The sequence below is a fragment of the Scylla paramamosain genome, chromosome 2, assembly GCF_035594125.1.
Source record: "Scylla paramamosain isolate STU-SP2022 chromosome 2, ASM3559412v1, whole genome shotgun sequence".
Taxonomy (NCBI): Eukaryota; Metazoa; Arthropoda; class Malacostraca; order Decapoda; family Portunidae; genus Scylla; species Scylla paramamosain.
Window position 1 is genome coordinate 7,465,001 of NC_087152.1, and position 12,500 is coordinate 7,477,500.

The following is a 12,500-nucleotide window of genomic DNA, read 5'->3' on the forward strand; positions in this document are numbered from 1 at the left end:
TTTTCACGCTCAGATTGCAGTACACGGTTTTGGGATGACGTTGTAAAGTAAACACAGTGAGGATGGCCAAGCTGATCACCGCCCGCTCGTCCTCAGCCTGTCCAAACCCATCCCCGCCTCCCTCACGCCCACATAGTAACTTAAGTGGGCTTCATGCAAGTGTGGGCGGGACGAATATAGCTACTGATGGTGTAGCGAGATTGTATACTGTCTAGTGAGTGGTATTGGAATAGATTCTTATATTTGGTTCAGTGTTATAAGAGACTGGAGGTATGAATGTTTGTTGTTGGAGAAAGAAAAAGGACAACGTAACATGTTGGGAGTGTGGGCTGGATAATTATAGCTACTGGTGTTGGAGTAGTGAGATTGTGTACAGAATAGTGGGTGGTACAGGAAGAGGTTGTTGTATTAGGTTCAATTTTGTAGCTGACTGTTGTTATGAATGTTTGTTGTTAAAGAAAGGGCGGGATGAATATAGTCACTAGTGTTGGAATGATGAGATTACGTATATACAGTCCAGTGTGCGGGACAGGAAGAGGTTCATATACTTGGTTCAGTGTGAGAGGAGAGATGGATTATGAATGTTGTTGTTGAGGAAACGAGGGAGTTAACGTAGCAGGTTTGCAAGTGATGCGGAAAAAAAAAAGTTCATCCAAGTGAATGTTTCGACAGGTGAGTGATTGCTTATAGTTGCGATTTTGCTGAATTAGTAAGAACTGATTGAATTGTGACTCGGCAACAATGAGGCCACATGACAACAGCTGAAGTTACGGATAAACATTACTACTCCCACTCAGAAAATGCCGTAAGCTAAAACCAAACTCGCATCATTCAGACGGCCAGCCAAGCACTTCATCACAGAGCTATCCGTCTTCTTAAGGTTGAGATAATAACTTTAATCTATATGAAGTATTTAGCTATTTATTCGTCCTTGTTAGCCAGCAGAAGGGAAGAGGAAGAGCTATAACGAACGACAAGATGGAGGATAAACAAGAGATAGTGACAATTTTTAGGAGGAAGGCAGAATGATAGAGAGGTCACGGTAGAGGGAGAGGAAGAGAAGAAAGGAACAGAGGTAATGTGGGGAGCGAAAGAAGAGGTTGTAACAAGTAACCAGAGAAGAAAGGAACAATACCTTCCCCCATACACAGACTTCCTTGCTGATCATACACAGAGTTCATAAAGGATGGAGACAAGAGCAACAAGAGAAATGTGTGACCAGAATACATAGAGAAAAAAAGATAAAGGAATCTGAGAAACAAACGATGTGACTTGAAAAAGGATGGATACATGAAAGGAGGAAGAGGCGAGTGAGCATAAAGTATAACATAATAAAAAATAGGCAAGGATAAGAAACGAAATCAGATAGACACACATTAACACGAGGAAAAAATAAAAAAATAAAGAAAAAAAAATCAGGCAGGAAAAAGGAAGAGTGAGTGAGCATAAAGCGTAATGTAATAAAAAGAAAACAAGGAAAGGAAACGAGAGAGTATACTGAGACGCATACGAACATGAGGAAAACATGAAAATACAAAACTGCCAGGAAAAAAGTAATCATACGAAACAGGAAAGAAAGATAAGATAAAAAAAAAAGTAAGAACAGCGAAGACTCTCTGAACACAGCATAAAAATAACACTTACAAAAAATACTGAACTCTTGACACAATAATATAATGATAGGAATAATAACGTACGATAAAATATCTCCACTTCTGTAGGAATCACAAGGACAAATTTTAGGTAAAGCCTCGAGTGTCATTTAGAAATCGATATACGTTACTTGTGGGAGAGTGGTAAATTATAAAAGCCTTCTGGAAATATGAGAAAGTATGAGCTTAGTGTGTAGGCGTGTGTGGGAGGGAGGAACATCTGGTGGCCTCGAGCTGCACTCTTTCCCCTCCACCTCCACCGGCCACTCACAGGTTGCCTCACCGCGTATTTGGTCACAGTGGCGCGCAGACAGCCAGATCGCGTTTATACAATGGTATTTTCTCCGCACTGAAGGATACAGGGACTTTTCGTGAGGATACGGAGTGAAACAATGGTAAATTTTCGCAACGGTACGGACAAAGGCGACGGTGACTTGAGATGCTGGCAGGATGTATACATGTACTAGATTAAGATTATATTCATAAAGTGGCTTTTCCTACGTACTGAAGGATACAAATACTTTTCACGAGAGTATTGAGTGATACAACAGTGACTAGAGATGCAGGGAAGATGTATATATGTACTAGATGAAGATTAGATTCAAACAGTGGCATTTCTTTTGCATTGAATAATATGTACAGAGACTTGAAACACTGATGACTTGAGATGCAGGAATGATGTATACATAAACTTGATTAAGCTGTAGCCTTTGCAATTCGGAAGAAACCGCTTTGTGCTCATTAATTCTTTCGCTCTTTCCTCTTGTTCTCTCCTCACAATTATGGAAGGAGAAGCATTATTGTGTGTGCGTCTGTGCTTTTATTTTTCAGTTGATCCTCTTTGTTACTCTTCTTACCTCTTGTTATCTACGCTTACAGAATAAAATGTGCGGTGTTATATCCACTGGCTCTCTCTTTCCACTTCCCTCTTGATACTGAAATAGATCTCGGAGTTGTTGAGTGAGCGCTTCCATGATACAATTGTACTTGTTTACGTACGAATGGGAGGAGAGATCATGAAGATAGTCAGATACTCCAAGTCCTCCGTCTGGATAATACAGATGGTGTAATGAGAACTGGATTTTTGCTTCCTTCATGCAAATAATGGAAATTACGAAAAATATATGAGAAAACGGATTATTAACCACAGCAGTCAAACAAAGCCTTGGATTATGTACAAGACTGCGGTGTTTTCACTATTTCTCTTTTTTCGTATAGTTTAATATAGTATAAGATGGAGAGAGAGAGAGAGAGAGAGAGAGAGAGAGAGAGAGAGAGAGAGAGAGAGAGAGAGAGAGAGAGAGAGAGAGAGAGAGAGAGAGAGAGGTCGCAGGAAAAGAGTACAGAGGAAAGTAAACAAGCAAGAGAGAGAGGTCAAGGCGGAGGCAGACAGACACTCCTTTACATAACATGATGTAAGGGCAAGTGACGTAGACGAGTAGAGGGGGTAAAGATGGACATAAGGAGAGAGAGAGAGAGAGAGAGAGAGAGAGAGAGAGAGAGAGAGAGAGAGAGAGAGAGAGAGAGAGAGAGAGAGAGAGAGAGAGAGAGAGAGAGAGAGAGAGAGAGAGAGAGAGAGAGAGAGAGAGAGAGAGAGAGAGAGAGAGAGAGAGAGAGAGAGAGAGAGAGAGAGAGAGAGAGAGAGAGAGAGAGAGAGAGAGAGAGAGAGAGAGAGAGAGAGAGAGAGAGAGAGAGAGAGAGAGAGAGAGAGAGAGAGAGAGAGAGAGAGAGAGAGAGAGAGAGAGAGAGAGAGAGAGAGAGAGAGAGAGAGAGAGAGAGAGAGAGAGAGAGGTCACAGGCAAACCAGTATAGAGGGAAACAAATAAGCGAGGGAGAAGAGGGGAGACGCCGTGGCGGAGGCAGATATACTATACAGGGACACAATAGCAGGGTAAGTGGCGCCTGACTCCACCGCTTAGTCAACAGATCTGACGAAAAGTGCACGAGATGGACTGACCAGACCAGACCAGACCTGAGCACACCAGACCTCCGCCACTCTCGCAGTTCCAATTCACGTTTATTCACCCTGGTCACTTTTCTCCATCCCACCTTCACTCACCCCACGTGCCTCCTCCTCCCTGACAGCGACTCCACCACCACCACCACCACCACCACCATCACCACCACCAGTCACCCATCTCACTCTTCATTGTTAACGGGTTGACCATACCCCTCACAGGGCTTCTCTTTCTATATAATCTTAACCTTTATTCATTCAGACAGAAGTGAAAGGAATGACTGGTAGCGAAGGGATAGATTTACATGGGAGCACAAGGGAACGCAAAGGAAGAACAAAGAGTATTAGACCTGTTATTTCATACTGATTTAGCTCATTTAAAGTTAGGTAAGTTGGATAGTAAAAACTCTTTAAGTGCAAGAATCACAAAGGAAGATCAAATACCAGCAGACTTGTTGGACCTTACGATGCTGATTGTGAAAAACTTCGCTACCTAATCTCGACTCAAAGAAGAAGGATTGCCTAGGCGAAGACTCCTCCCCACTCAATGTAGCTACAAGGTTCACGAATGAAGAATAAAAAGCAGCAGATCTGTTGGCCCTTACGAGGCTGGTTGTGATAAACTAATAATCTAACGTCAAATAAGTAGGACAGTGTAGACGAAGGTCCTCCCCACCCACCTTTAGCCGCGGTAGATGAGAAGCGAGACATGATTATTATGCTGAAGATAAGATGAGCAAGGGAGCAGTCTGGTCATATTTATTATCACTCGAAACAAACCCGACTCGTAGCAGGCTGATCCATTAAATAAATCAACTCGCCATTTTTTGCTCCCTCATCTGATGTCCATTCACTGCTGCAAAAGTGTGTATATTTTTTAGTCATTCCTCAAAAATGTTCCTGCACTTTTTTGTATGATTTCATGTTGACATTTGGTGTTACGTCGACTGTGATATAATTTTTTGACATCAATATGTGTGTGTGTGTGTGTGTGTGTGTGTGTGTGTGTGTGTGTGTGTGTGTGTGTGTGTGTGTGTTTGGATATTTGTTTGGGGTGTTTTGGCGCTTTGGGGTGAGTGTGAATACGTATCCTTGAGAGAGAGAGAGAGAGAGAGAGAGAGAGAGAGAGAGAGAGAGAGAGAGAGAGAGAGAGAGAGAGAGAGAGAGAGAATGCTGTGCTTCTTCGTTGGGACAGAATTATGAACTCTCTTTGTTAGCGCTTACAATGCGATCGCCGTCTTATGAATGGTGTTTGTTTGTGTGTACCATCACCAAGCTCAGTTTTTTAGTACTGGATGACGCGCGTGTGCTGAAAATATAAATACAGAGAGAGAAGAAAAATAGGAATTTCATCGGGTGGCTGAATAGTGAGTAAATGTGTGTGTGTGTGTGTGTGTGTGTGTGTGTGTTCCCCTCCATCTCTACTAGATACTATAACTTGTAAGGTTATGATATGGAGAGATATTAATTTCCATATAATCCACACTACTATTTGGTCACAGAGATACAAGACTATTAGTGGAGATTAGAATTCACAGTATCAGTAACCTCCTTTCCGATAATATAAGGCCTCATGTAGTATTGAGAAAACTCTAACCTTGTATAAGCCTGAGTGATGGAAACGTAAAACTGTGTCATTTTGTTTATACCTGTTATACCTGAAAATTAAGACTTTTTTTCTATGCTGTCAAAATAATTCACTTTTTTTTTTCCATGCATTTCTCATACCAGGTTGATGTTTTCCTTAGAGTACTATGCTTTGTTTGTACCATATTACCGAGAGCAGCTATGCAGAGTATGTGGAGTGGTGGACGGCGCCACTTCTGCTCCTCCACGACCACTCCTTTACGGTGGTGAGAGGCTGCGTCGCGCCCTCCATCGCTCATCATGTTGGCGGCCACTTAACCATAGTCTCGGTACACGTCTATGCATGTGGGTCACTATAAACAACGTTATTTACCAGAGTTCACCGTTGATGTATAAAGTATTGTAACATCCGCGTCATTTCTTTACGTATGAACCGGGTTTCGTTCGACGTTTATGTATGTGGGTCACTGTACCTAAGTTCATTCCTATATAACGAATAACCAAACGTTTTCTGTTGACACATCGCGAACTTCACTTACCACCCTTGTCACTTCTCCATAAATAGATGAATTAATTTTGGTTTATTTTTATGTGTGTGGATCACTGCACAACTCCACATGTCGAACCATCAAAGTTATCTGTTGACGTAAAGGAGATTTGACACCACATATAATTTCTCCATAAACAAGTGAAATGGTTCCGATGGACGTTTGCTTGTGGATCACTGTACTGTATGCAATTTGATTCCCGCATGACGAACCAAAGTTATCTGTTGAGGAAAAGCATATTTTACCACCTGAGCCATTTCTCCATAAACAAACTAGTCTTGGGTGGATCACTATGCATAACTTCATTTCTATTCCTAGTCCTAAGTCAGTAAACATCCCAACAATCTGCACCATCACACGCTTGGCATTCAGCGCACTCATAACGCTACCGCACTTCTAAACTCTGCTCTGTATGTAGAAACGCGACCAGTACTATGAATGGAGCAAATAATGATGGCGTATCTTCCTTCTGTACTCGTGTCCTACTCCCATGTCACAGCATGGCTTCACGAAGGGGAAGTCTTGCCTGACAAACTTGTTAAGTTTTTACAGTAAGGTGTACGAGGCAGTAGATAATGGTGATAGTTATGATATCTTATATCTGGACTTTAGTAAAGCATTCGACAAGGTGCCCCATCAAAGGCTCCTGAGAAAGGTTAGGGCGCACGGGATAGATGGGAAGGTGTTAGGTTGGATAGGGTCATGGCTTGGTAACAGGCGACAGAGAGTGCTAATAAACGGCTCGAAATCCGAGTGGGGTCATGTCATTAGTGGGGTGCCACAGGGATCAGTATTAGGGCCATTATTATTTCTAATATATATCAATGACTTGGATAGTGGAATTAGTAGCGATGTTAGTAAATTTGCGGATGACACAAAGATAGGTAGATTAATTAGGTCAGAAGCGGATGCCATCGCCTTGCAGACAGACTTAGATAGAATGAATGAATGGACGGATAGATGGCAAATGCAATTTAATATCAATAAATGCAAAGTGCTTAGCGTAGGTAGAGGAAACCCACACAATAGGTACACATTAAACACCCAAACTCTGGTAGGTACAGGGTACGAGAAAGATTTAGGAGTTATAGTTAGCTCTGAACTCCGTCTAGGGAAACAATGCATAGAAGCCAGAAACAAGGCAAATAGGGTACTAGGATTCATTTTTAGGAGTGTTAAAAGTAGAAGGCCGGAAGTAATATTAAAGTTATACTTGGCGCTGGTCAGACCTCATCTAGACTACGCTGTGCAGTTCTGGTCCCCACATTACAGGAAAGATATAGGTCTATTAGAATCAGTACAGAGGAGAATGACTAAAAGGATCCAGGGGATGAGGAGTATTCCTTACGAAGCGAGGTTGAAGCGGTTAAATTTACATTCTCTAGAGAGACGTAGGTTAAGAGGGGACCTGATAGAAGTCTTTAAGTGGTATAGGGGTTATAACAAGGGAGATGTAAGCAAAATTCTTAGGATCAGCAACCAAGGTAGAACAAGAAATAACGGGTTCAAGCTTGAAAAATTTAGGTTTAGGAAGGAGATAGGAAAAAATTGGTTCTCAAATAGAGTGGTAGATGAGTGGAACGGACTCAGTAATCATGTAGTTAGTGCCAGGACACTAGAGAGCTTTAAGAGAAGATTAGACAAGTTTATGGATGGGGATAACAGATGGAAATAGGTAGGAGTGTTTCATACAGGGACTGCCACGTGTAAGCCTGGTCGCTTCTTGCAGCTTCCCTTATTTCTTATGTTCTTATGTTCTTATGTTCTCCCGAAGATGGTGAAATGACTCAACCTCCACTCAGCTTTCGCCCCTTTAACGTGAAAGGTTTCATTGTCTTCTCAACTGCAGCGTTCCTTGAAATTAGCCATTCTTTCTCGTTCTTCCTCCCTCCTCCAGCCCGTGTGTGTGTGTGTGTGTGTGTGTGTGTGTGTGTGTGTGTGTGTGTAATTTTTTTTTCTGTCTTCTTTTTTCTTTTTTTTTTTTTTTTTTTGCCCATCCGAGGAAGGTTCTCTCATTTCTTTACTTTTTGTATATTCTAGTACGATTTCTTTCTTTTTCTTTCTTTCTTTCTTTTCGGTTATCTTCCTGCCGTTTTCTGACTTGCTGTAAAAGAAAAAAATGTTGCTAAAAGTCACAGTTAAATAAAAAGAGAGAGACAGAAAAAAATAAATAAATAAAAAGAGGGCGAGAGCGAGAGAAAAGGAGAGATGGGGAGCGTTCGCACTAAGCAGATTACTTGCATGTCAGTCACCTCTCTCTCTCTCTCTCTCTCTCTCTCTCTCTCTCTCTCTGACACACTCTAGACTCAGTGATATGCGTTTATTTATACCTTCACCTTTTTTACTAAGTTATTCCTCCTTTCATGTGTCTGTGCTGTGGAGTAGTATGCATAAACATTTCCTTGTCACAAATTCCACTTCCTCTTGCTATATACATCACTGGGCTTCTCTCTGCTCCCGTCTGGCGCCCTCACCGTGCCTGCCGTGGCCTCTCCTTCTGAATGCAGCAAGGGGAATGGATTTGTTTGTGGCTGGGCAATCTGAGGCCTTGTCTATCGGACGGATGGTGGTGTTTTGGTTCCGGGTTCGTGAGGTACCGTGAACTGGACAGTCTAGAGAGGTGAGGGTGTAACGGTCCGAACAGAAGTAGGGTTTGATGTGGAGTTAATATATTATCTGGTATCTTAGTTGTCACTTTGTGTGTGTGTGTGTGTGTGTGTGTGTGTGTGTGTGTGTTGGTTTTGTAATGTTCTTATCTAATAGAAATGGGTCTGCTATATAATTTTGTCGTTTCTTCTTTTATCAGAGCTCATCTCCATTGTGCATGAAAACGAGTGTACTGGATGTAAACCACGTACTCTTGCACGCACTCTCTTGTGGTCCTTGTTAATAGTTATGAGATCTCCCGCTAGTTAAGGTGCATACTTCGTGATAATTCAAGTCATTCTATGTAAAAGTATTGTATATATGTTTTTATTCATAATAAAGAAACATAATAAATGAAAATGATAATGAAAAAGGTTAAAACAAACATTAGATCATCGTCCAAACAAATAAATGAGTAGCTAAACATTTTTTTTGTACTTGATTCCACTTGTCATTTGCAACGAAAATATTGCAGATCGACAGGTACAGTGAATGAAAGACGGAGACAAAAAATAAACAGTTTTAGAATTATGAAGTAAAGTAGTAGAGGAAATAAGAATACGAGAACATAGGAGCATAATATGGAAGACTTTAAGAAGCCAGGAGGTCTATGTGTGCCAGTCCCTGTGTGAAGCATACTTATCTATATCCACTAATCATCCCTTTCCTTAACTTTACCTAATTTTCTAAGGCACCCACTTGACGTGGCACAAACAGTCTGATTACTGAATCTATTCCAGTCATCATAATATTATAGAACCAATTTCTCTCTCTCTCTCTCTCTCTCTCTCTCTCTCTCTCTCTCTCTCTCTCTCTCTCTCTCTCTCTCTCTCTCTCTCTCTCTCTCTCTCTCTCTCTCTCTCTCTCTCTCTCTCTCTCTCTCTCTTTCCAAACTCCTCAGTCTATCACCTGTCATTATGTATATATATTTTTTCCTTTTCCTTCCGTAACTATTTTTCTCCTCTTCCATAAAACACAATTTGGTAGAGGCAGTGAAGGAAGAGAAGAAATAAGGGAGAAGAAGGAATCACCTGTATAGCTGTGTTTTTTTTTTTTTTTAGCCTTTGCTACTGTCATCTCTTTTTGTTCATTCCTCATAAACTTCATAAGTGTGTGTGTGTGTGTGTGTGTGTGTGTGTGTGTGTGTGTGTGTGTGTGTGTGTGTGTGTGTGTGTGTGTGTGTGTGTGTGTGTGTGTGTGCGTGCTTGCTAATCATTGCATTCCAAGACCCAAAAAATCATTACTTCCACTGTCTCTTTGGTCCACACTGCTCTCTCTCTCTCTCTCTCTCTCTCTCTCTCTCTCTCTCTCTCTCTCTCTCTCTCTCTCTCTCTCTCTCTCAAAGGAATGTTTCAATAAAAGTTCCACATAACCACAGTTCCATTACAACAAGGGCAAACTGATGGTGGTGTTTAAAAAACACTGTTGTTGAAGGCAAACTAGGTCATAAACTTGTCAGCTTACCTCATAGTCACCGTAACCTACATTGTTGTCAGCTGTTCCTTTATTCTGGAGTCGTATGATTCTCTCTCTCTCTCTCTCTCTCTCTCTCTCTCTCTCTCTCTCTCTCTCTCTCTCTCTCTCTCTCATAGTACTGAGGCTACTGACGGTAAAATAAAAGTGACGATTGAATAATAATGATAATAGAAATAATAGTAATCCGAAATGCAAATTTCGAACCCACTGAGCTAAATTAAGAGTCCATTATACAATGCACAAAAGAACACTGGTATTGTTGTGAAGTTTTCCTTTCCCGAACTGTCCTTTGAAATTCAGCGATGTTCTTGTCCCGCACATTGAAGACGACTCGCTTCTGAGTGTGTGTGTGTGTGTGTGTGTGTGTGTGTGTGTGTGTGTGTGTGTGTGTGTGTGTGTGCGTGGGTGGGTGGGTAAGTGTGTGGATGTCTTTTGTGAATTGTCAAATAATTCATGAGATTTTAAATATATCTCACAAATTCTTCACCACAGTAAGTTTCACATGATCAGTTTCTTATATATTGATTGGAAATATATACAAAATGAATTTCAAAGGGTTCTTATAACTTACTCTAAACATGAACTTAATTGGCATGGTCGATCAGAATGGAATTGAAATGTAGGCTGATGTCAAAATACATCTATCTATCTTCCTATCTATCTATCTATCTATCTATCTATCTATCTATCTATCTATCTATTTCTAAGTCAATGGTATGTTTTATCCGTATACCTATTAGCATGCGATGAAGGTCTAGATGAAATGTAACAATATTTAACCTATTTATCTGTTTATCTATCCATGTGGCTGCGTGTGTGGGCGGCACTCCCGAAAGTCAAACCACCCACCATTGGCCACCCACTACAGATCTGCCCCACAAAGTCATCATCTATTGATTTTAGTATTCATAATCCTCTTTTCCTCCTGCTTTGTTGCCATTCGTTTTCTTTTCTCCGCCATTTCTTAATCCTCCAACTCCTCCAACTGCTGCTGCTCCTCCTCTATTGCTCCTCACTCCCTGTGCAGTAGTCGATCTCCCTCCCTCCCTGCTGCATCCCAACCGTTGCCCCAGAGCCGCTGGTGTGGGTGGCTCCCCACGGACACACGGCCCCACCAGCCAGGTCGAGGAGTGACGAGTGTGTGGAAAATGCTTGTCTGCTCGCTCTCTCGCTCTTAAAGGGGGATTCCAACTCTCTCTCTCTCTCTCTCTCTCTCTCTCTCTCTCTCTCTCTCTCTCTCTCTCTCTCTCTCTCGCCGTCTCACCTCTCAGCTTCTCAAGAGCTGTTCGATACACGGAAGAGTAGGCTTATGAATCAGGGTAACAGTATTAGACAGGGCCCTCAAGAACGTGCTTCTCGCGGTGCACCAGAAGAGTCGCTCTGCTGACAAGGCGCTTCAAGGTTCGAATAATTTGTCAAGGATTCATCGCCAGGAGGTATTTAGGTATCGAGTTTCTTGGAATTAAGTGGCTTTTTTTTTCCTTTGTTCAGTTTGAGGATGGGTTGTTATTTTGTAATGTTGATTTGATTGTATTTGTGCGTTAATGCATAGTTGATCTCGCTATAGTGTGTGGGTGTGGGATAAATTAGATGATTGCGTTGTTTTCTTGTACAGTAAAATTCTGACCAATCCCTTGCCACTGTTTAGAAGAAAGAATGGTAGGTATAGGTAAAATTAAGGCAGTGACCGGACATATGTATGCTACAGCACTTGAGTTACTATTTTTTTTCTTTGTTTATTTTGAGGATGACAGTGTGATGTTGATCTGATTGTGTTTGTGTGCTGAATCCATAATCTAGTTGATGCTTCTCTTGTGTATTAGTGGAGGTAAGGGAGTGGTGAGGCGTATGCAACACTTTATTTTATTTTGGTTCATTTTGTGCATCCAGTAAATTGTGTGGGTGTGGGATGAAGTAGATGATTGCGTTGTTTTCTTGTACAGTAAAATTCTGACCAATCCCTTGCCACTGTTTAGGAGAAAGTATGGTAGGTATAGGAAATGTACAATGTTTGCTTTTTATTATGTTTTGTTTAAAGAAGAGGAAATGTTCTTCAGCATGTTGCTCCAGTTGTTTTTTTCCTGGTATATTAATATTCGACATCATACCTTAGTCATCTTATGTAAGAGGGGCATTGGTCTAGGGCTACAAAAACTTTGAAAAAAGGCCCACTAAGATGTCAGTCCTTAAAAGAAAGAGTCAAAAGGGTTATCCAAAATTGCACAAGTGTCTATATAAATTAAAGTATACGATGGTTGGTGATGTCCAACACTTTATAATAGTTCTCTTTATTCGAGGAAGATAATTTCCTATAGGTAATGCTGAGTCATTTCTTTCTCAGTACACTATAGTTGATGTCACATTGGTACTTAGTAGAAAAGAAGGGCAGTGATGAACGTATACAACTTTTTTTTTTATTTAGAAAGTTTTTGTTTTTTTCTCAAAATTCCTCAGTAATATCATAACAAGTGTCAAGATCTGTTGATTTTAGACAAATTTTCCCATAATTACCTAAACGTTTTAGAGACTTCTGCAGTGGTTTCTAAGATCATTCTGGGACGTATAAAAGATCATATTAATCTTTATTTATTTATCTTTTTTGTGTGTGTGCATACAAACATTTTACATTAGTCT